Raw genomic sequence first — 21,371 nt, 5'->3', positions numbered from 1 at the left:
AGGTTTGGGGAGGTGCGCGCGCACCTCCCCAAAAGTCCCCAAACGAAGCCGGGTCTCCGTTCCTCTGCGCCCTGCCTGCCTGCTTCTTTCCACAGCGGAAAGAAGCAGGGAGGCAGGGGGCGGAGGAACGGAGACCCGGCGACGTTTGGGGAGGTTTGGCCGCCTCTCCAAATATCCCCAAACGTCGCCGGGTCTCCGTTCCTCTGTGCCCTGCCTGCCTGCTTCTTTCCACAGCAGAAAGAAGCAGGGAGGCAGGGGGCGGAGGAACGGAGACCCGGCGACGTTTGGGGAGGTTTGGGCGCCTCTCCAAATATCCCCAAACGTCGCCGGGTCTCCGTTCCTCCGCCCCCTGCCTCCCTGCTTCTTTCTGCTGTGGAAAGAAGCAGGCAGGCAGGGCACAGAGGAACGGAGACCCGGCGACGTTTGGGGATATTTGGAGAGGCGCCCAAACCTCCCCAAACGTCGCCGGGTCTCCGTTCCTCCGCCCCCTGCCTCCCTGCTTCTTTCCGCTGTGGAAAGAAGCAGGCAGGCAGGGCACAGAGGAACGGAGACCCGGCGACGTTTGGGGATATTTGGAGAGGCGCCCAAACCTCCCCAAACGTCGCCGGGTCTCCGTTCCTCCGCCCCCTGCCTCCCTGCTTCTTTCTGCTGTGGAAAGAAGCAGGCAGGCAGGGCACAGAGGAACGGAGACCCGGCGACGTTTGGGGATATTTGGAGAGGCGCCCAAACCTCCCCAAACGTCGCCGGGTCTCCGTTCCTCCGCCCCCTGCCTCCCTGCTTCTTTCCGCTGTGGAAAGAAGCAGGCAGGCAGGGCACAGAGGAACGGAGACCCGGCGACGTTTGGGGATATTTGGAGAGGCGCCCAAACCTCCCCAAACGTCGCCGGGTCTCCGTTCCTCCGCCCCCTGCCTCCCTGCTTCTTTCCGCTGTGGAAAGAAGCAGGCAGGCAGGGCACAGAGGAACGGAGACCCGGCGATGTTTGGGGATATTTGGAGAGGCGCCCAAACCTCCCCAAACGTCGCCGGGTCTCCGTTCCTCCGCCCCCTGCCTCCCTGCTTCTTTCTGCTGTGGAAAGAAGCAGGCAGGCAGGGCACAGAGGAACGGAGACCCGGCGACGTTTGGGGATATTTGGAGAGGCGCCCAAACCTCCCCAAACGTCGCCGGGTCTCCGTTCCTCCGCCCCCTGCCTCCCTGCTTCTTTCCGCTGTGGAAAGAAGCAGGCAGGCAGGGCACAGAGGAACGGAGACCCGGCGACGTTTGGGGATATTTGGAGAGGCGCCCAAACCTCCCCAAACGTCGCCGGGTCTCCGTTCCTCCGCCCCCTGCCTCCCTGCTTCTTTCTGCTGTGGAAAGAAGCAGGCAGGCAGGGCACAGAGGAACGGAGACCCGGCGACGTTTGGGGATATTTGGAGAGGCGCCCAAACCTCCCCAAACGTCGCCGGGTCTCCGTTCCTCCGCCCCCTGCCTCCCTGCTTCTTTCCGCTGTGGAAAGAAGCAGGTAGGCAGGGCACAGAGGAACGGAGACCCGGCGACGTTTGGGGATATTTGGAGAGGCGCCCAAACCTCCCCAAACGTCGCCGGGTCTCCGTTCCTCCGCCCCCTGCCTCCCTGCTTCTTTCTGCTGTGGAAAGAAGCAGGCAGGCAGGGCACAGAGGAACGGAGACCCGGCGACGTTTGGGGATATTTGGAGAGGCGCCCAAACCTCCCCAAACGTCGCCGGGTCTCCGTTCCTCCGCCCCCTGCCTGCCTGCTTCTTTCCGCTGTGGAACGAAGCAGCCTGAACGAAGCGGAGGCTTGCAGAACGGCGGATCGGCTTATACTCAAGTCACCAACTTTTTCCAGTTTTTGGGGGTGAAATTGGGGGTCTCGGCTTATACTCGAGTCGGCTTATACTCAAGTATATACGGTAGATAGATAGATAGAGACAGAGAAAGAGATATATAGATATAGAAATAGAAATATAGATATAGATATATAATATATAGCTATATAGATATATAGATATTAGATATGCTTGTTTTATTCCTTGTCTTTCTGAAATGATGATCAGCAGCTCAAGATTCTTCCATTCAGAAGCATTACGGCCTGATGGCATTAGCTATAAATTTGTGCTTTTAAATAGACAGCACAGAACACTAAAGTCAGGAGTAGACCAATGGAGAGAGAACCACAGCATGTACCAGAGCAATGAAAGACTTGACCTCTTTTCATCCAATCACTTATGTAGCCTTTTTAACCATCAGGCAGTCTTAACATAGAGGAGGTTTCTCACTCTGACCTTGCAATTTTTCTTTCTCATTTTTACATTCCTGGAGATTTCCAATAGCTTCTCTCTTATTATCCAAAATATCATGTTGCCAGAATTTTTGGTACACCCTTGAAAAGCTATATTGGGTGTATACTAAGAGGACAGAGGTACAAAACTTCCAAGAATGCAAGCTATAGTCACATTATGACTGCGATTTTCTCTATCCAACCTCAATGGAAATTTATTAGGGTTGCACAAGATTAACAGAAGAATTATGCAGCTGTGCAATATTGTTACAATTGTTACAAGTATTATGTACAATTTCACACATCTTTTTTTAGGGCTGTTGAATTGTTATGGCTGTAATTAGTTAATATAAGCCTGGTGTGAACCAAAGATTCAGAATTCCATGAACTAGTTTTTCTTTTATCTGCAGCAATTTTGGGGAGTTGGTGCCTGAGTATTAATGTCTTTGCAACTTTCTAATTTATAAGGTATTACTTTATTTATTAAAATGGGAAGCTGCTCTCCAAATAGTTTATTTATAGGGTTGTAATACATTAAAAACAATGTTTTTAATATTCATTAAATTCTATCACAGAATAAAAAAATAAATATTCAAATAATAAAAGCAGAAACCAGAATAGCTTAAAACATTATATATATATATATATATATATATATATATATATATATATATATATATATATATGTGTGTGTGTGTGTGTGTGTGTGTGTGTGTGTGTGTGTGTGTGTGTGTGTGTGTGTGTGTAACATATATATTTTAAATTTATGCATTAATGTATTTAATACTCTGAAGGAATAAATAGGCCTTTGTTTGGCACTAAAAGACAGTAAATATGGTGCACGGAATACCTTAATAAAAATATTTCAAAGTTGTGGGTCTACCACAGAAAATTTCCACTTCCTCATAGGGCCCCACCATATCTTAGCACTGAAGGGACCTGCAATATGACCCCTGAAGATGATCTATGGGCAAAGCTAGCCCACAAGGGATGACGATTTTTTCTTTACTTATTTTATGCAATCAAATCATATATTTGAAGTTCTCTGTACCAAGGAAATGTACCATAATTGTTACAGGATTTTAAAAAGAGTATGTGACCTGGAGCTAAAATGCTAATTTGACACACACTCATACTATTTTATTTATTTTTTTTATCAGGTAACAAGCTAATCTTTATTCTCCTTGTATTTTTATGTTTTTGTTTTGTTTTCATCCATGTAGTCCAAAACCTTATAGAAAGTAGTCTTCGACTTACAACAGTTCATTTAGTGACCATTCAAAGTTATAACACTGAAAAAAGTGACTTATGACCTTTTTTCATACTTATGATAGTTGCAGCATCCCTGTGGTCATGTGATCAAAATTCAGAAGCTTAGCAACTGATTCATATATGATGGTAGCAGTTACCCAGGGTCAGGTGATCTCCTTTTGTGATCTTCTGACAAGCAAAGTCAACGGGGAAGCCAGATTCACTTAACAATCATGTTACTAACTTAACAACAGCAGTGATTCACTTAACAACTATGCAAGAAAGGTCGTAAAATGGGGGAAAACTCACTTAACAGTAATCTAACTGTTTTGGGCTCAATTGAGCTTGTAAGTCAAGGATTACCTGTATTTATATGTAGAAACCCCAAAACAATCAAATAAATCTAGGAACTATCATTTCACATATCTGTTTTATTGCTTTGAATGAAAAGGATTGATTGATCTAATTGTTCAAATAATTATTTTTTATTTTCATCTTCCTTTATTCTTTTTTTAAATAATCAAGACAGCAAATGTACCTAATACTCCTTCCTTTTCCTGTTTCTTGGAAATCTTGGAATCCCTTTAGGGAGACCTCAAGTACTTTCAGTATTGTTCCTTGCCAAAAGTCACAAATGTGTTGATATAAATAATTCTACTTTAGATTTCATCTTGCTGTCAAATATTTTGTTGTCATCTGAGAATCCACTACTGCATCATAATCAACAACTGCATAGCGCCCTTGGCTACCTATTATCCTTCTTCACACAGAATTGTGATTCTCAGATTTAGGGCCCCCAATACTGTTGAACAACTAACAAACATGACTGTTATAGTCCTACTTCTGGGGACCCCAAAGAGGGATGTATGTAATAATAATAATATGGGGGGGAAAAGATTCCTAAAATTGTCTTAAATAGATTGTTCTTCATTAGACTAACACTTTTGTATAGCATCCTAGAAACACATTGTTAAAATATATTGTACTCTTATGCTAAAATGTCACTAGGACTGTACTTATGAATAAAATCCAATTTATTCCTTGAAACATTTAATCTTGTGAACATCAGGGCTTGGTACGAGCTTGTTTTAGTTCTCTCATCTTTATATTGGCACTCTTAGTGCTGTTTCTGAATTCTATTTTTGTATTTTTATGGTTTTATTATGGGCTGCACATTGCTTGGTGAATAGCAGTTACTAGGCATCTATTACATTAAATAAAGAAAGAAAATGTGGTAAATCAGGTCCAACAAAATTCTAATGATCTAAGCAAAGCTTCCATTGACCGAGTTGGTTTGTGTGTGTTTGTGTGTGTGTGTGTGTGTGTGTGTGTGTGTGTGTGTGTGTTTAACTTTTATTGCCCTGGAGGAACTGCACAGAATGCAAAATAAAAAGCTGAAAATTATCACGCTATCATTGGTGATCCCATCTTTGAAATTTATTTGGGAAATACCATATATATTTATTTAAAATTAAAGTAAAAAGTAATTCAACACTGTAGCTTTTCATAGTACTTGGATTAAAAATGTCATTGCCTTGTCTTTTTAAAGAAAAAATAAAAATACTCGATTATAACAACAGTCAGTCTCCCAGTGGGGTTCCCTTCTCTGCAATAAAAATCATAGCTGCATAGAGCATAATAAAAACTACGAATGAACCTGTTTTTAAACTTATCACCCATAATATGGCTTATCAATGCAAGGTAAATTAGTCTCTCCATCATCTGTAGTAAGGAAAAGTGAGATTCTCTGTGGGAACCATTTACTTTCTTGTATATTTCAATGTGTACATTTCCAGAGGTCTTACACATCTAATCTAATAGCCATTAGAAAGGCAATAAAATGGCATAAAGCCAGGAAAATGCACTAAAGTGATCATATCCCAAGTTGTTTATTTAGCTGTGCTTTTTAATGGCAGTCCTTGGAACCAGGCAATGCTTGTAGTTAAAGAATATCGCATAACTAATTTTCCCATAGCCATCACAGCCCTCAGAAAACTGCAATGTGGTGATGCAGTTAAGTTATTAGCCTAAGAAGACCCAGATTCAAGTCTCCACCAATCTTACTGATATGACATTCATATCATTCTATCTCAAGTCTACCTAGAATGTACAGCAAATAAATAAATATATTTCTTCTTTTAACATAAAGGGTCCTGCTCTTACAGATGAACAAACAATTTTCAGTGGCCCGGCTTGAATGTCACAGAAAGCTGGTGCTAAAATACTAAAAATAACAATTCTGCTGTCTCATAACAACTAAAACAAACAAGATGTAAGTGAAATACAGTATCTTTTAACAACCATCCAAGGCCTGGTCATTACTAAAATGCTGTCTTTGATAGAATCTAAATTTCCTGTCTATTGCTTTGTAGTAATTATTATGAAGTATCAATATAATAAAATTAATTAGCATTAAGAATTAGGGACATGTTAAGTGACACTAGACTTTAATTCTTACAGCAAAGTTTTCCAACTTATTTATTTTATTTATTTAATTTAAATAACAAATATGGCCACTGATCCCACAGCAGTGACTTTGGACAGCATGCAGAAAATAAAAACCAAACGGTTAAAAACAATAGCCCATAACCATGAGGAACATTATACATTCCAATCATTAACAAGAGAGCTTACTTAAATTTATGGATCAGATACCTGAAGAATAAGGCAGGTTTTCAAAATCTGTCCAAAGGCTAACAAGGTCAGGGCCATTCCCCTTATAGTCCATATCCTTCAAAGTCTGCTCCATAGAATCCCTAATTCTAGAGAAATTTGGAGGGTATACAGAGGTAGAGAAGGCCCACTGATGGAAATCACCTCCATGGTTGGAGAAATTACTAGGGCTCTTCAGAAAGACCATAGAATTTACAGAACAAAATTGGATCACACTCCTCTTGGATTCTGTAGGATGACACATTAATAATACCCATTATTCCTTTTCTTCATGATGCAGGATTAGTTATATATACAGTCATACACATATATACTTACAAAAAAAATTAAGATCACTGATATGTATTCATCAGATATTGTTATAAGAGTTCACTTGTTAATAACATATTAATTAGTTGTGTTACAGCAAGTTGGAAAAGGTTCGTGAGGTAAATCTCCCTTGACAGTTCAGCATGCGGCAATTTGACAGCTGTCAAATTGCCGGCAGCCAACACGCAAGTGCAGCTTTTGACAGCTCCACACGAGGACCCGAGCTGTCAGGAATCAACGCAGACGATTGGCCCTGCCGCCAAGCGGGAAAGCAGCGGGTCCACGGATTGGCTGAACCCACTTTCAGCAGACTATATAAGGGAGCTGTAACCCCACTGTTTTGCCTTGGTGTACCTCAATAAACCGAAAAGCTGAACCTGCTGTCTCCGCGTAATCCTTGGCTTACCCTAACTCACTGGCGACGAAGGTGGGATCGGCTTGCTAGCTGAAGTCACTGAGCTTAGGAAGGGTTCCTTCTGGAGGCTCTGAGCTAAGTCACGGGAAGTTGTAACTTCCACCTCAAGCAAGCCGAAGGAGAACCGAGACAGCATGGCAGCGTTCGGTCAGATACGCGAGTTTGATACTCGATTTCCCGAGCGCTGGGAATCGCACCTTGGCCAAATTGAAGGTTACCTGCTGGTCAGCAAGATAACAGACGACCGAGCTAAGGCGGCTGCACTCTTGTACCTCAGCGGAACCGCGGTATACGACGTGGCCGTCGGTCTGTGTAGCCCAGAGCCGGTCGCGCAGCTGACCTACGCGGAGCTAACAGAGAAGCTCAGCAAGCACTACATGCCGACCCATTCCGAAATCTACTGGAGGGTCCAGTTCGCGAGGCGTCGCCAAAGACCCGGGGAAACGGCAGCAGACTTCATATCGGGAGTGAGACAGGCCGCCAGATGGTGCCGCTTCCCGGACCTGGAGGACCGGATAAGGGACCAACTGGTCATCGGCCTTCGAGACGAGCACCTCCAAAAGAAAATAATGGCAAAACCGGCCCTGAATCTAGCTGAAGTCACTAGAGAGATTCAGGCATACGAAGACACCCACTCGGAAGACTTCACCAAGGCTCAACAAAACCAAACCAGGGCCGCAAATCATGGGGAAACAGTCCCCAGAGACCAAGGCGAAATAGAAGATCTCACCGACGTGGACGCCATCCACCGTCGATTCGAAAAGCTCCAAAGCCGAAAAACCGACAACAAGGAAGGGGCAAGACCCAAGAATATCAACCGAGACCCCCGAGTCACTTGCGCCAGCTGCGGAGGGAACCACATTAGGTCCTCCTGCAGATTTAGAAACGCTCGGTGCCACAACTGCGGAAGATTGGGGCACATCAAAACCGCATGCAGAAGCCGCAACCGGGGGGAGCTTCACGAAGTGGAAACAACGTCCCCAGGTATGACACCCCGAAGCTGGGAAAAAATCAGGCCCCCAAGCCACCAAGTACAAGCTATTAACAAAACGGAAGGGGGGGGCAGCCACAAGTTAACCCCTAAAGTAAAAATTAGAGCCAAACTTCAAGGAGTACCTTGTGAACTAGAGGTTGACTCCGGCTCTGCCGTCACCCTCATCTCAGGGCAGACCTTCAAGGAAATTTGCCGGATAAACAAGAGGCAAATTCCCTTAAAACCTCCCCAGGTGAACCTAGCAGATTACCAAAAGTCCCCAATACCCCTGAGGGGCCAAGCAGAAATTCTAGTGGAATTCAAAAAATTCCGAGGCCCCCTCAAAGTCCTAGTGACACAAGAAAACAGGTCGAACCTAATTGGCCTAGATTGGTTCAGGGCACTTGGCATTCAACTAACAGGCATCAACAGGGTACAGGCCGCAAACCTCGAAGACGTCTGCAATCAATTTGCAGACGTCTTTGACGGTTCCCTAGGAACTTACACAGGGCCCCCCATCAACCTTAAGTTAAAACCAGACATACCTCCCATTAGAATTCGAGCCCGAAGGGTCCCGTTCGCCCTCAAACAAAAAATTGAGGACGAGCTGGACCGCCTCGTCAAAATAGGAGTCCTAGAACCCACCGACGGAGGGACCTGGGAAACCCCTATAGTTACTCCTATTAAACCTAATGGCCAAATTTGCGTATGCGCGGATTATAAAGCTACTCTAAACAGGGCACTCAACGCACATGCTTACCCGGTCCCCGCGGTGAAAGACGTCCTCTCTTCGATCAGGTCCGGCGCCATGTTTGCCAAACTTGATTTGGCGCAAGCGTATTTGCAGCTTCCAGTAACTCCTGAAACCGCAGATGCGCAAACGATTGTAACACACCGCGGGGCTTTTAAAGTCAAACGCTTGCAATTTGGCATTTCGGCTGCCCCAGGAATTTTCCAAGAAATAATGGAAAAGACGTTAAAAGGAATTCCTGGGGTATGCCCCTATTTTGATGATGTCCTAATCGCAGGCGAAAACGAAGAAAATTTAGCAGAGTGCCTGTCAGCTGTTCTGACAAGATTCAGAACAGCTGGTCTCAAACTTCATAAACAAAAATGCCAGATAGGAGTCCCATCAACAGAATTCTTAGGTTATAAAATTGATGCCCAAGGGGTACACCCCACCGATGCTAAAATTAAAGCTATCAAATCAGCCCCAACACCAAAAAATAAGCAGGAGTTGCAAGCGTTCTTAGGACTCTTGAACTTTTATCATGCATTTCTACCACACAAAGCAACCCTAGCCGAGCCATTGCACCGCCTCCTAGACAAGGGACGCCCCTGGCTCTGGACATCGGAACACGATGCCAGTTTCAAAAAACTCAAAAACGCCCTATGCCATAGTTCTACAGTAACACTATTCAGAGAGGACCTTCCCCTCTGCATCGCCTGCGATGCATCGCCATACGGCATTGGGGCAGTATTAAGTCATCTGTCGGACTCGGGAGAACAAAAACCCATAGCATTCTATTCAAGGACCCTAACCAAAGCAGAAAGAAATTACGCCCAAATAGATAGAGAGGCGCTTGCCATCGTTGCGGGGGTTAAAAAGTTCCACGACTACCTATACGGTAGAACATTTACCATATTCACAGATCACAAACCCCTTCTGGGCATATTCACGTGGAACAAGCTAACCCCGCAAATACTCTCACCCAGAACATTACGCTGGTCAACTTTCTTATCAGCGTATTCCTTCAAATTAGTCCACAAGCCAGGGAGAGAATTAGGGCACGCTGACGGGCTCAGCAGACTTCCCCTGCCGGAATCTGACCCAGACCCAGCCCCGGCAGGGCGGATCCTGGCGATCTCAGAACTGCCTGACACCCCCCTGACAGCTAAGGACATTTCTACAGCCACAGCCACTGACAGAATTTGCAGCAGAATATACCAATGGGTCTCTGCAGGTTGGCCAACCACATGCCCTGGAGAGGAATTCAAACCATACTATGCCAGACGTCACGAACTCTCTGCACACTTAGGGTGCCTTCTATGGGGAAACAGGGTGGTAGTTCCACAAAAGCACAGAGAGAGGACTTTAATAACATTGCACGAGGGCCACCCAGGGATCGTAAAAATGAAAGCCTTAGCAAAAAGCTATGTGTGGTGGCCGGACCTAGATTCCAACATTGAAAGGTATGTCGCAGGCTGTTACCCTTGCCAGCTGACAAGATCTGCCCCACCGCAAAACACACCACACAGATGGGAGGTAACTAAGAACCCTTGGTCCAGGGTCCACCTGGATTTTGCAGGACCGTTCCAAGGTCAAACATTCCTCATAGCAGTAGATAGTTTCTCAAAATGGCTGGAAATTGCCCCAATCCATAGCACCACCTCTTATAACACAATTCAGGCTTTAAGAGGGTTTTTTGCGACACATGGCCTCCCTGACACCCTTGTCACTGACAATGGACCACAATTTACATCCCGCGAATTCCAGATATTCACGAGGGGCAACTCTATTAAACACGTAACATCAGCGCCCTTCCACCCCTCCTCCAACGGGATGGCTGAAGTCATGGTGAGAACCACCAAAGACGCCCTCAGAAAAATTGTTCAAGGCGATTGGCACCGCAGACTCTCCCAGTACCTTCTCGCCCAGCACTCCACACCTTGTACCACCACCGGAAAATCACCAGCGGAACTACGATGGGGACGAAGACTAACCACTCATTTAGACAGAATGCACCCGGACAGAGGCAACATCGAAAATGAACATCCCCTTCCATCAAGAACTTTTTCCATTGGACAAACCGTGTGGGCCCGTAACTATGCATCGGGTCCAAAATGGTTACAAGGTACCATAATAGGCCAAACAGGGCCACTTTCATATACTATACAAACCCAACACAACAAACACATCCGCAGACATCTAGATCAATTGCGGAAGCGACAACCCCAAAACATTCCTCCACCCACCCCGACCCGCACAGCACCACAAATGCAAACCCAGACCCGACAAATCCCCACATTTTACCATCCAGCACCGGGGGAAGGGGAACTAGAGAACGTCGGAACCCCAAGACGCTCCTGCCGAAAAAGAAAACCACCAGCATATTTACGAGACTTCGAGTGGGGGGACAAAACACAACAACGGAGGGAGAGAAACGACACCAGTTCAGGGGAGGGGTAAGGGGTGATATGTATTCATCAGATATTGTTATAAGAGTTCACTTGTTAATAACATATTAATTAGTTGTGTTACAGCAAGTTGGAAAAGGTTCGTGAGGTAAATCTCCCTTGACAGTTCAGCATGCGGCAATTTGACAGCTGTCAAATTGCCGGCAGCCAACACGCAAGCGCAGCTTTTGACAGCTCCACACGAGGACCCGAGCTGTCAGGAATCAACGCAGACGATTGGCCCTGCCGCCAAGCGGGAAAGCAGCGGGTCCACGGATTGGCTGAACCCACTTTCAGCAGACTATATAAGGGAGCTGTAACCCCACTGTTTTGCCTTGGTGTACCTCAATAAACCGAAAAGCTGAACCTGCTGTCTCCGCGTAATCCTTGGCTTACCCTAACTCAATCACCATCCTGTTAATGGAATAAGAGCTAGTTTGGTCTAGTGGTTTGGCACCAGGCTAGAAACCAGAAAACTGCGAATTCTAGTTCCATTTTAGGCATGTAAGCCAGCTGGATGACTTTGGGCCACTCACTCTCTCTTTGGGCTCAGCCCAAGTCAGAGTTGTAACAGTGTAAGGCGTGGGTTGATGTTAGATAATGGTAGAATATAAATAAACAAAGAAAATGTTTTAAAGGTGGAAATCTACCAACAGATTCACTCAGAATATAAATTTTAGAAAGTAATGCTGATCCAATATGACACTTTAATGTAAGAGGGTGAAAACATGTATTAGCACCATTTAACCATAGAAGGAATTTGCTTCTTTTAAGAAAGCTTTTATATTTGCATCTTTTAACCAAAAAGTTTACTATTTTTCTAAAAAAAATTGAACTGTTTGCTGATTGACAATTACGTTTGACTAAATGAAATTGAATCTTCATACCACTTATTCATAACTGAATTAAATAATATAATTCAGGGTTTGGGGAAGTTAGCACTCTGCTGTTAACTAGCAAAGAAATTACTGCATTACCTGCCCCTATTATCTAACCTTGTGCTATGCAGACTGCTTAGAAGATAAATACATCTGGCTTAGATATTACTTACTAAAGATAAATACATCTGGCTTAGATATTACTTACTATTACTTACTTACTTACTAATTCTCTTAATTAAAATTTGCCTTTAATGTATCAATTCATTAAGGTATTTTTAATTGCATTCTATTTATGTTTCTGAATAGGTTTCCTTTGAAGGTGTTGAAGGAAATATGATGCAATTTATCACTTAATTTAATAATAATAATAATAATAATAATAATAATAATAATAATAATAATAATAATAATAAATAAAAACTTAGCATTGGATATTAGATCTCTATGAAGAAACTCTCCTTTTATTCACTTTTCTAAGCCATGAAGCAGTTAAATGTAGTCAACTCAACCCAGATCAAAAAGTTCTTTCCAAGATTTGGTTATTTGCAGATTATTACCAAGCAAAAAGCTTCTTTTCTTCTGCTTCTTGAAGCCTCAACATAGATAATAGTTTGGCTATCTCTGAGAAAGTCTCTTCCAGGCATTCATAAAATAAGTCAAAATCACAGAATGGATGTGATATAAGAAGAAAAAACATATCCTAATAAATAGAAGTGTTTAAATACTTGTAATAATAGTAATCATAATTATTGCCATTATAAGTGTTTTAATACTTCAAATAATCACTGAAACAGTTTTCTATCTGACTTTATTGAACAAGTTACATTAAGATTGTTTGGGGGGGGGGGGAAAGTCTGATCCAAATGTTTATAGCCACTATAAGCTACAGTATATGGTTATTTTTATGGCAGAAAAGCAATACATTCTAAGCAAACACTGATAAAGTCTCTATTCTGAGAAATCCCCACCTCTCTTGGAACTGGAAAGTTGCACAACCTGATAAGAGACAATAGTAAACCTTCAAAAGAAAGAGGCAGGAAAAGGGAATATTAGGAGAAAAAGCAGCAATCATGGGATGAAATGGTCACACAAATCCATGCCTCAGTTAACAGACAAATGTCAAAATAATTCCCAGCAATTAAAATTAATGTTTTAACTAATATGCACAACTTTCCAATACCAACAGTATTTTCATTATGGTAATTTTTAGATGTTAACTCATACTATAGTAGAGGAGTGTCCTTATATTCAGAAAGTTTAAGAAATAATAAGAGATAAATAATAAACATTCTAAAGATCTCATGGAATATATGAGGCTGATGGGTAGGCCTGGTGAACTGGGCCAGGACACACACCACATACAGTATATACTGTCACAGATAGAATTAAAGAGAGGTAGTAGCCTCAGGCGCACATTCACCCAAGTGATTCTCTTAAAGACCCATGTTTTTCTACAGGAATTCACTAGGGGATATGTGTAATGTTAAATCCTTTCCCTTCCCTAGGCCTCAGCAGTTCTGTGATCAGGCCAGCTGGGTGGGAGATGAGTTTTATCCACATGACCCCAGTAATCCTGATAACGATTACAATTCCCCACTGATAATAATTGCAGGAATCAACAATTTGATCTCCATTACCCAGCAGAGAACTGTTCAGGAAAGCAGGCAGCAAAATATAGATTTAGAACTTTATTAAGTGTAAATTATCAAGAACATAGGGGAAAAAAGTACCTTACAGAGGTAGATTTAATTTAGCTTCTGAAAAGAAAGACCAGTCTTCCAAACACTTTTAAGATTGCTAGCAAGCATGTGTATAAGAATAGTCTAGTAAATAACGTATTCTTGGACTTTTAAAAATCCTTTAGAAATCCTTCATACAAAACAAAAAAATACACTAGCACTTCACAACTTGTATGAAGTGATGAAATAATAATACAGTGGAAACTAACTAACTTAGAAGAGAAACAGTCACCAAAATGGTTCATTCCTACATCTCCAGCAGATGTACCTACAAAGAAAAGAATCTCTCCCAGCATTGTACACCAAGATTACCACTGTAACTGGAAGAAAATCAGATATCGGAGAGACATTTTTCTCTCAATTTCCCTTTTTTCTTCTTCATTTAGGCACAACCCATTTAGATCCCTCGACTCACTATTATGAACTATGAGAACAAAAGTAACTGTCCCACAAGACGTCTCTGCATCCCATTATGATTATAGATAATGTGATTTAATAAATCCACAACTGTAAACTGCTAAGGGTTCTTCAGTATATTTTTCATATTCTGCATGGTCTGTACAACTGCTCAAATGAATCATTCCTGGATCAGAATACATGCCTTCTGATTTCTGAACAATTTCAGTTTTGTACTGTTAGGCACCCAAAGTTATTTAAGATGGGTTAATTTTCTAAATAAACAACATAGATATGATAAATCCAACAATCAAACAATTAATAAAGATGAATATTGCCATATACATATATTTATATGCTGGTGTACTTTTGTGACCAGTTGCTTTATGTATGTTTCTGAAGATTTAAAATATAATGTATGGATGAATAAATACTATCAAACTAGTCAACTTGTGCCCTCAACTTTGTCCCTGGACAGAAGGAAAGCTGAAGCAATGTCTGACTCTCTTCAAAGCCAGAGAGTCCACCAGATCTTCAAATCATTTCTGAATTTCCCAAATTAATTCAGAGGTGCCCAGTTCGATTTGATGCCTTGAATTGGTTCAAAAGTTTGTCTGAAGAAATCACTTGGTCAAATCCTTTGAATCCAATCACTCATTTGTGGCTTTACATATTTCTAATAGCAAATGTGAAAATGATGAAAAAACAGAATCAATTAACACCGCTACTGAAATTTATAGCAATATTCCCTACATAAGTACAGGACTGCATCAGTTTTGAGGTCTATGAAATTAGGAGGAAAGTGAAAAGTCTCCTACTTGGCTATACTGTGCTCAGTGAAAGCTGGGAATAATGGAGTTTATTCATTCATATACACCTTTTACATTCATGGAGCAGATGATCTATGCAGGAAAAGCTATTTCCAAGTACAAATTCCCTATCACTGAAATAAGCGACACAGTGATATGATGTAGAAATTATACAAAACAATAAAAATGCTGACAAATAGCATATTTATCAATATTTTAGCCACCTTTCACCAACTGTTTGCCCCATATCATCAGACAATGAAATAGCTGCAACAGTTATGTAGAGGGGAATAGATTTCATTCATTTATGTTTATAATATATGACTATATGCTTATAATCTATAAGCATATTAACAAAAACTGTGACTCAAGATTCAAAAACACCGACATACACAACCCTTCTCATTTCTCTGCAAACCTAGTTATTTTATGTACTTCAACAACCAAGCTACTCTACCTTGTCATTTCAATTTTCACATATTTTCTGTTCGTACATGATTCAACGAAATCTCATCTCTGCAGCCCACCGCCAAAAGCTATGCCTGGAACAAAGCTCTTTCTAAAATTCAATCTCAAACAAAATTAAAAGGGGATGGGGGGGTGAGAAAAGAGAAAGAAAAAGGGGGGAAATCACATATGTGAATGCCAACCACAACCAATCTTATAAGTCCCATTCTCGCAAGTTCTGCAAATTCTTTTTGATTCATCAACAAACCTGAGCTTCAGGGAGTATGCAGCTGTTTTTGCTATTGCAGAGGGAATGACAACAAAAGGATTAAATAAAATGAGATCTCCTACAAATGCAGTAGATTGTTAATACCAATTGCTAGCTCAGCACCCAGGTAATACAATGTGGAAAGAACTGAAATACACAAGCTATGAGCTGGATCCAGACAGGAGACTGAATCCTAAAGGAGACTAAAACAACCTTAAACTGACTGGACCAACAGTATGCTGCAACCTAATCTTTTTAATTTCATTATCAATGTGGCTTGCAGTTGGCAGGATGCATCAGAGTTCTTGATTATCTTGAAACTAATTAGTACAAGCTACAAATGGACTAGCACCATGCCAACATTGCAGGCATTTTCTTGGCCTCCCGGTTATAGCGTACCGTAATTCAACCTTTTATTGCAATAACCCACTTACACCCTCTGTCTGGCTCTTTTGGCATATCTTGGTCATCAGGACAATTGTTACAGCAGATATGACTGGCAAATATTTACAAACAAACAAGCATTTCTATATTCCATCCTAGAAAATTCTAGGAGTCATACTTAGACTGAACCTACTAAGTCAAGACGTTTAACTGAAGACCCAATGATTTCATAACTTTTGCCTCGCAACAACCTATTTCCCAGAATGTAAATGACCATCTCCATGTAGGAAAAACCCATCCTTTTATCTAGCAGATCTAATATGGTTGTTTTAATAATAATAATAATAATAATAATAATAATAAGAAGAAGAAGAAGAAGAAGAAGAAGAAGAAGAAGAAGAAGAAGAAGAAGAAGAAGAAGAAGAAGAAGAAGAAGAAGAAGAAGAAGAAGAAGAAGTTGGAAGGGACCTTGGAGGGTATCTAGTCCAACCCCCTGCTAAGGCAGGAAACCCTATACCATTTCAGACAAATGGCTGTCCAGTCTCTTCTTAAAAACTTCCAGTGTTGGGGCATTCACTACTTCTGGAGGCAGGTTGTTCCACTGGTTAGTTTCTCTAACTGTCAGGAAGTTTCTCCTTAGTTCTAGGTTGCTTCTCTCCTTGACTAGTTTCCATCCATTGCTTCTTGTCCTGCTTTCAGGTGCTTTGGAGAATAGCTTGGCTCCCTCTTCTTTGTGGCAGCCCCTGAGATATTGGAACACTGCTATCATGTCACCCTTCTCTTCATTAAACTACACATACCCAATTCCAGCAACCGTTCCCTATATGTTTTAGCCTCCAGTCCCCCAATCATCTTTGTTGCTCTTCTCTGTACTCTTTCTAGAGTCTCGACATCTTTTTTACATTGTGGTGACCAAAACTGGATGCAGCATTCCAGGTGTGGCCTTACCAAGGCATTGTAAAGTGGTATTAGTACTTCACGTGATCTTGATTCTATCCCTCTGTTAATGCAGCCTAGCACTGTGTTGGCTTTTTTGGTAGCTGCAGCACACTGCTGGCTTATATTTAAGTGATTGTCCACTAGGACTCCAAGATCTCTCTCACAGTTACTACTATCAAGCAAGGTACCACCTATACTATACCTGTGCATTTGATTTTTCCTGCCTAAATGTAGAACCTTACTTTTTCACAATTGAATTTCATTTTGTTAGATAGTGCCCAGTGTTCGAGTCTGTCCAGATCCTCCTGTATTTTAAGCCTATCTTCTGGAGTATTGGCTATTCCTGCCAGCTTGGTGTCATCTGCAAATTTGATGAGTTCCCCTTCTATCCCCTCATCCAAATCGTTGATGAAGATGTTGAAGAGCACTGGGCCAAGAACAGAGCCCTGGGGCACCCCACTACACACTTCCTTCCATGTAGATGCAGCTTGGTGTCATCTGCAAATTTGATGAGTTCCCCATCAAATGGTACCTACATTTTCAAAATGCTAATCACTCGATCTACTGTTCTGCACTTGCACTTTAAACAGAGACACAAAACATACAGAATATTCACAATCCTTTGTGTCTTCATACAATTATTTGAAAATTAATAAAATATATGCAGCTACAATTACATGAGACGCTGGCATATCACTGATGCATTGTCTAACATGATATCAGCCTTTCTCCATTCCAGAATATGGTGCACTTATAAAATTAAAGTCTCCAAAGCAGTTCCCACACAGATATGGGAAACACTTTTGTCAATGGATTAAAAAAATGTGCTTTCTGAAGCGTACTTAGTTTCCTGAAGAATTCCCAAATGGTAGAACAGACTTGTTATATATAACAAAATCCACTGATTAGGTTTAAAAAACAATTACAACCTGTCCCTGATATAGATAGTTCTTTACTTATGACCACAACTGAGCCCCAAATTTTTGTTACTAAATGAGACATTTGTAGTGAGTTTTGCCCTATTTTATGACCTTTCTTGCTGCAGTTGTTAAGTGAATCACTGTAGTTTTTAAGTTAGTAACACGATTGTTAAGTGAATCTGGCTTCCCCATTGACTTTGCTTGTCAGAAGTTTGCAAAAAGTGATCACATGACCACAGGACACTGCAACAGTCATAAATATGAGTCAATTGCCAAGCATTTGAATTTTGATCATATGACCGTGGGGATGATGAAATGGTTGTAAGGGCAAAAAATAGTCATAGGTCATTTTTTACTGCCACTGTAACTACATGAACTGTTGTAAGTTGAGGACTACTGTATATTGCTAGGAGCCTTAAACTACACTTCCCCTGGCTTGCACTCATATTCATGCCAATGGAGCATGACGGGAACTGTAGTCAAAGGGATCTAGAAGATAATGAACTGCTAATTATGCAAAAAAAATTGACAAAATCTGATCAAAAGAACAAAATAATGCTGCTTCTCTGGCTTTTTTTTGTGGGTATGGGTGGGAGTGCATATTTGTTTCTGCCATTTCAGGGAAATTTCAAAATAATTTTTTTATTTTTTATTTTTTATTTTAATTCCATTTATATCCCACCCTTCTCCGAAGACTCAGGGTGGCTTACAAGCTTAGCAATAGCCTTCATTCTATGTATATGCCTGCTTATTAGGGCTTTCACACACACCCCAAGCAGCATTATTACAAAGTCAGCTTAATTGCCCCCAACAATCTGGGTCTTCATTTTACCTACCTCGGAAGGATGGAAGGCTGAGTCAACCTTGAGCCTGGTGGGATGCGAACCTGCACTAATTGCAGGCAGCTGGTGTTACTTAAGGAGGCATTAGCCCACTGCTCCAACAAGGCTCTTTAAATGCATGCGTGATTCAAAGCAAACTGCTTTCCATCCATGAGCAATTTTTGCAAAACTGGTCTATTACATTGCCCTATCTCACTCTTAACTCCGCACTTCTATGTGCCTTAACTGCAGAGTTTGGGACCTGTATGCAGCTATGCCTGAAATGCATCACTGGGGAAGACTACAGGACTCACAATGGTTCATCTGGGTACTTTTAGACACATTTTGCAAAGTCTTTGGGAGAAGGGCTTTAAGGCTAGGACAAGGGAAAAGAAAAGGTCAACAACCACAAGGGGGTGGATTCAGTGACAATGACAATGGGTGCTCCATTGGATGACCAGAAGGACCATTTGAGAGACAGATCATCACAGAAAAAATGTATCTGTGTGGTTGCTAAGAGTCTATATGCTCTTGATAGCACATGATCAATTCATAGGAACAATTATACCACCTCTTAATGAATAGTATCTAACCTACTCAAATTGTATCAGTCTTTTTATTCCCATGTTCAAATGTCTGAAATTATTTTTTGCCCAACTTAATTATATAATGTCAATAATCTGGGAGAAAAAGGGAAAAGTTTCACATAAAATGCTAATCATCACTTGATTCTTAATAGGATGCACTTTATTGGAATTTTCAATAAACTCACTAGACATGTGCAAAGATGTTCTTGTATTATTAAGTTATTAAGTTGTATTATGAATTATTTTATAGTAGACAGGCATTTCTGCATAAGCTCACTTCTCATGCTCAAAAGTGCATATAATTGTTTTGAAATTACTGCAATTACTCATATGGATAATATGAGAAGGGAAAAATTTAAATGGGTTTTTAGTTTCTACTAATACAATTTACTCATTGTAAATAAGGAAGAAGATATACCATCAAGTCATCCATCAGTTGTTTGCAAACCAGCAGGAAAAGCTTTCTGGACCACAATGCAAAAACTCTGATCTATTTATTCTGTAAATGTAGGTGTCTAGAGACCACTGGGCACGTACAGAGTTATCAAGACCCTCTGTGACGGGAAAAATAAAAATAAACATACTAATGACACTATATAACAGTATGTGGGTAAGGCATTTTAGTTTTAAATTACATTACTAATGAGGTATATAAAGTGGCTCTAAATGGATTTAGGTCAAGCTGTAAGGCTGACCTTTAGCAGCTTATTGATTTTCAACAGTGATCTAGAATGTCATATACCAATAACAGAATTAAATGCTTCTCGTCAGTGAGTGAGGGAAGATCGTCAATGGCCTACCTCATCTCACGCATCAGTCCTCCATCCAGGTACTGATAGACTTAGATTCTTTAAAAATATAACACACATAATTCCTTAGCCACATTAGAAAAAAATACATCCGTCATGAATAAACAGGCAGATACTTGGAAGAAATCAATGTTGAACAAATTCATTTAGAAAGTGCAAAAATGAAAAAAAAACAAGTCAGTGCTGAAGAATTAGACATGTGTTAGAAGCTATAGGATAATTTTGTATTATAAACTGTTTCTTGAAGAACATGAATGATGTTGAAGTTGAATGTGTAATGCAACATCTTCCTTTGGAGACATCATCATGAACACATCCAAAGCCTATTGCTCACAGGCATGGAGAGTTGCAGATCATTGAGTCTAGATCACCGACCCAGTACTTCTCAACCTTGGCCATTTTAAGATGTGTGCACTCAACTCCTGGAATTCTCAGCATTACTTCCTCCTTGCTCTGTGCTGGGTATCCAGAGCTAACTAGGCAAAAGACAAGGCTTTAAAAAGTCAAGATGGTAGCTATAGCAGCATGATTGATACACCTATCACAAAAGCCACACTTTTTTTAACCACACCTTACAGATACCCCTAGTTATGGATTTTACTTCAACATGCTACAGTTCTCCAGAATGTATTTAGCCACATCATGGGCAACAGATAACATTCCGCTATCCATTATTGTTGTGAAGGAAAGCCTATGCAAAGCATCACTTATTTGAGAAGGTTTATAAATATAATATGCATAAAGTGTGCTTCTATAAGAAAAAAGTAGATTGCATTTGTTTAGGTAAGTTGCCTAGGAAAAACTTTTGATGTAAAGTTATGTGCAAAATCCATACATCAGATACCCGCAAACTCTTGATGCTATGACTGATTCATTGAAAAACTGAATGAAATAGTATAAAACATTAGCATTACATATAGCATTCAGACTAGATGTATATTTACATTTCTACATCCCTATCCAACATAGAGCCTCTCCAAAAAGTTATGCTTAGTTCAGTGTTTTGGCAACTTTAAGTTGCATTGACATCAACTCCCAAAATTTCCCTCATCAGCCAATTTTGGGAGTTGAAATCCACACATCTTAAAGTTGCCTAGTTTGAGAAACACTGGTCCGGTTAATACATAAAGCTCTCCAGCAAAAATAAAAGTTATATTCCAAGATAACTATCTTCATTGCTGAAGTGGTGTAACTGTTTCTTAATAGTTAACTGACATTTATTTTTTTCTTAAAAAGGTCCTTAACATCTAGACTAAATCTATTAAGTTTCTTCAAGAATAGGTGCTATACTGTACACTA

This window comes from Vipera ursinii (genome assembly GCF_947247035.1).
Source record: "Vipera ursinii genome assembly, chromosome: 3".
Taxonomy (NCBI): domain Eukaryota; kingdom Metazoa; phylum Chordata; class Lepidosauria; order Squamata; family Viperidae; genus Vipera; species Vipera ursinii.
This window is presented reverse-complemented; position numbering follows the sequence as displayed.